The 3718-nt window shown below is 48.0% G+C and overlaps 1 protein-coding gene across 1 annotated transcript in view; it reads left to right on the top strand.

Annotated features, from left to right (window-relative positions):
* Window positions 1-296: 296 nt before the first annotated feature.
* SCAMP4 (secretory carrier membrane protein 4) overlaps window positions 297-3718 on the top strand; it is a 49648-nt gene continuing 46226 nt past the window's right edge. Inside the window, exon 1 of the mRNA XM_018559690.1 lies at window positions 297-328. The gene's annotated coding sequence lies outside the window, so the exon portion shown is untranslated. The remainder of the gene's footprint in view (window positions 329-3718) is intronic.

Raw genomic sequence — 3718 nt, 5'->3', positions numbered from 1 at the left:
ATGTGTGTGCATGTATTGCTTTGAAAATGTGGACTATGCCTTTAATGAAAAAAATGTGTCACCGAAAACGATTTCATCGCTGTTATGATGGAAAAGAATCGTTTTACGTTTTTTTTCCAACACTGTTTGGAGCTGACGAGCTCTTTTTTTCCAATTTGATTCTATAGTAACTCGCCAGGAAATCGGAAGCAGGATACTTGTGGACAGTGAGGTTGCAGAATCCTGAAGTGGCGGAAGGATATTACTGGTGGCTCATTATTTACTGTCCTAGATTCCAAAATTCGAAGCGCTTCGGGAGGGGTGTGTATATGCTGCCTGCAGAATTTTAGTAAGTAACAGTAGTTGTAGAGGATAACTAGACTGTTTGGGTGTCATAGCAAATATAGGTGGCCCTGTAGCCGCGGGCAGCTGTTTATTCGTTCAGCAAACCGCTTGAGGCGCTTTCGATACATTGCACCGTTGACTAATTCAGCCCGCTGCACATCACATGCCGTGTCCCCCGAGGAGGTTGCCGGGAAATGTAGTCCTCTTCTTCTAGGGCTGAACTGACCAATCCCATCGTGCCTTGTGCGGAGGGTGACGGCGTGGTCCTGCGGTGCTGCAGATAGAGGAATTGGTGAGCTCAGCAATTAACACTGGATGCATTCATGATATGTAGTTTGACAAATAATTTTGGTGCTTGATAAGGGCTGCCATACAGTATAACTGTATCCTTTACATCCTTTCCAATGTCTGTTTAAATGTCTGCTTTAGATAGTTTTTACAGTTTCATTGTAGCACATTGTGTATTTTTTTAAATGTATTTGTGGCTTTTTTATATCTGTGTGACTACAACTAACTACTATAGGACTAGAATAGTGGTCAACTCAGTGAATATAGGGGGCCTCAAGTGTGGCATGTCAAAGGGCCGTACAAAAGTTTTGTTTTTAGACATTTCTGTTGTGGCAAAATGTAACCTATGCTCTGCTGTGTGTGTGCTATTCATTGTGAATGACACCCCAACTTACTGTTACAGTAACTGGCAATGACCCGATGTAGAGCCAAAGGAAATCTCACCGCTCAAATTCCTTAGCCACCATCAGGACTCCCCAGGTGCGTCTCCACCTTGGAATGTAGTAGTATACGAACAGACCGCACTATCCAGAGAATTCCAATACTTCAGACTTTTTTGAAATTCAAAGCAAATCCAGTAAAACAGTGAATAAAAGTGTATAAAGCAACAAATGCCAGCACTGCACACCCCCACCAGCTTCAACCTCTCGCATGTTTCACCCGTAGGCTTAATCATAGATGTGGCAATGACCCGAACTGCGATCCTATGGAGTTCTCGGTAGCAGAAGCACAAACCCAGGAGCTGATCAATTCACACTTCTCGGCTTAGAACAGGACTTCGGCTGTCACTAACAGTTAGTGGTTCAAGGCTTAATTCAGACCTAGGCTTTTTGACACTCTAAGGCAGGGGTGCCCATAAGGTTGATCGCAATCTACCAGTCGATCGCGATGGCATCTCCTCCCGCCTGTGGTGCTTCTCTGGATCCCCGCTGCTCTCCCCATCTGTATGCAGCGGGGATCCGAAAAGTGAAAGAGCCGCTGCAGCCCGCGGCGGAGGAGGGAGCCGCCGTCGCAGAACTGAGGCCGAGCGCTGAGGAGAGAGAGAGAGAGAGAGAGATGCTCGGCCAGGTTCTGACAGCCGGCACCTCTCTCTCCTCACTGCTTGGCCTTAGTTCTGTGACAGCGGCTCCACCCCCCAGTGGCTGCAGCGCTTCTTTCACTTCTCCTCGGATCCCCCGCTGCCTCTGCCTGGGAGAGCAGGGGGGGATCCAGAGGAGAAGCTGAGCCCCCCTGTGCGTGGTCGAGCGGCAGAGGATCGGTACATATCAGCGATATGTACCGGTCCTCTGTGCAGGACAAACTCTGGAGCGATCAGCTGATCACTCCAGTGTTTGTAAATAACTGGGGACACATAGTACTATGTGTCCGCAATTATGAATGAATAGGATGTGATTTACATCACTTCCTGTTCATTCATGAGTTTCTCAATGGGGAAAAGCACTCACTACAGAGGCTCCTCCCCATTCAGAAACTAGATGATAGGAAAATATTTTCTGAATGAATGGGAAGCCTCTGTGCTTTCCATCCATTTAGAACAGAGGCTGCGGAAAAAGAAATTGTGGACACTTTCTTTTTCTATTTTAAAAGGGAAATATCAGGGGGCTGTTTAGACCCCTAATATTTCCCCCCAAGAGTTTAAATGCACTCATATTTTTTTCTTGCCTCGGGCGCAAAAGGAGCTGGGTACGGCTATGCTTCCGCAGTGCCCGTGCGGCTGCCGGCTGAATGTGGCAGACATTGCAACTGGAAAGGGGCGGGACACCTCTCCCCATGTGCAACGTTGGCCACACAAGCACCACGGGAGGACAGGACGCTGGGGCCTTTAGGATGCACTGGAATGTAAGCCGGCCGACTCCCTGCGTTCAGGGGCGGGAGGAGGTTGTATTGTCAATGGCACCGCAGGCATGCCCCCGGCCACAGTGCGATCGCCCGCACCAGGAACGTAGGCACATAAGTGCCTGCATTCCGGTCCAGTGCTTGCAGCATTTTTGTGGATCGCACTGTACTGGAACGCAGGCACTAATGTGCCTGGGTTCCGGGTGCAGGCGATTGCACTGTGGGCGAGGGGCCTGGCTGCGGTGCCATTGACTTCAATGCACCGCCACGCCCCCTCCCGCCCATGAATGCATGTTTGTAGATCTCATTGAGCTCATCATTTGAAAAGTAGATCTCCAGACGAACAATTGTGGGTGCCCCTACTCTAAGGTAAGCACGACAAAACACTCAAGACAAGGAATCCCATTCGTTATTGTGGCACCCGGTTCACAACTGAGTATTTTGTCGCCAGGCATCTTTCTGTTTGCGACAAATCTCAGGTGTTAACAGCGGCCATAGAAATTAATGGGATTCCTTGTTTTGAGCGTTTTGTCCAGGTTACCTTTAAACAACAGCGTGCCTAGGTGTGAACGGGGGCCATGGAAATTAATGGATTACTTGTTGAGTGTTTTTTTACACTCGACAAGCGTATGGGATTCCTTGTCTTTAGCGTTTTGTCCAGCTTACCTTTTGAACGAGGACTAAGCGCAAAAGCCCACCAGAGCTAATTAGAGGTCTGGATTAGTGATGTACATGGGCTTAGTGTGAGTCAAGTTCACCAGAGCCTGCTCAAAACTGTCAGTGAAAACTCACCCCTTCTTGCCCAAAATTTTAGGTCCATGGACTTCATCTATTACAAACATCATAAAACTAGAATTCAGTTACAAAATTGTGCTTAAAGTGATATTAAAGTCTTATTTTTTTACGTATATCTACTGCTAGCAAGCAGTGGATATATGCAAAAACATTTAGAAAACTAAAAAAGTTACCAGATATTACCAATATCCACCGCCGCTCGCTCCCGGCTGTAAAATCCAGCTTCTCAAGCGGCCATGCAGGAGGATGTGTGCGGGCACATGCGCAGTGGAGATCACTGGTGGGTAGAGGAGGAGAACTACAGTGTAAGTCAATGCACACAGCTGTGAGCATGCACACCGGGCATACTCTATGGGACAGGAAGAGAAAGCAGTCTGCGCTGGATTAGAGATCGGCACCAGCGCTGGAGAGACTGTTGAAAATGACTGGAAGGAAGAAGATGTTCGGATCAAGAGGCATCACTTATGGTAAGTCC

The sequence above is a fragment of the Nanorana parkeri genome, unplaced genomic scaffold (assembly GCF_000935625.1).
Source record: "Nanorana parkeri isolate BGI_ZX_2015 unplaced genomic scaffold, ASM93562v1 scaffold412, whole genome shotgun sequence".
Taxonomy (NCBI): domain Eukaryota; kingdom Metazoa; phylum Chordata; class Amphibia; order Anura; family Dicroglossidae; genus Nanorana; species Nanorana parkeri.
This window is presented reverse-complemented; position numbering and strand designations above follow the sequence as displayed.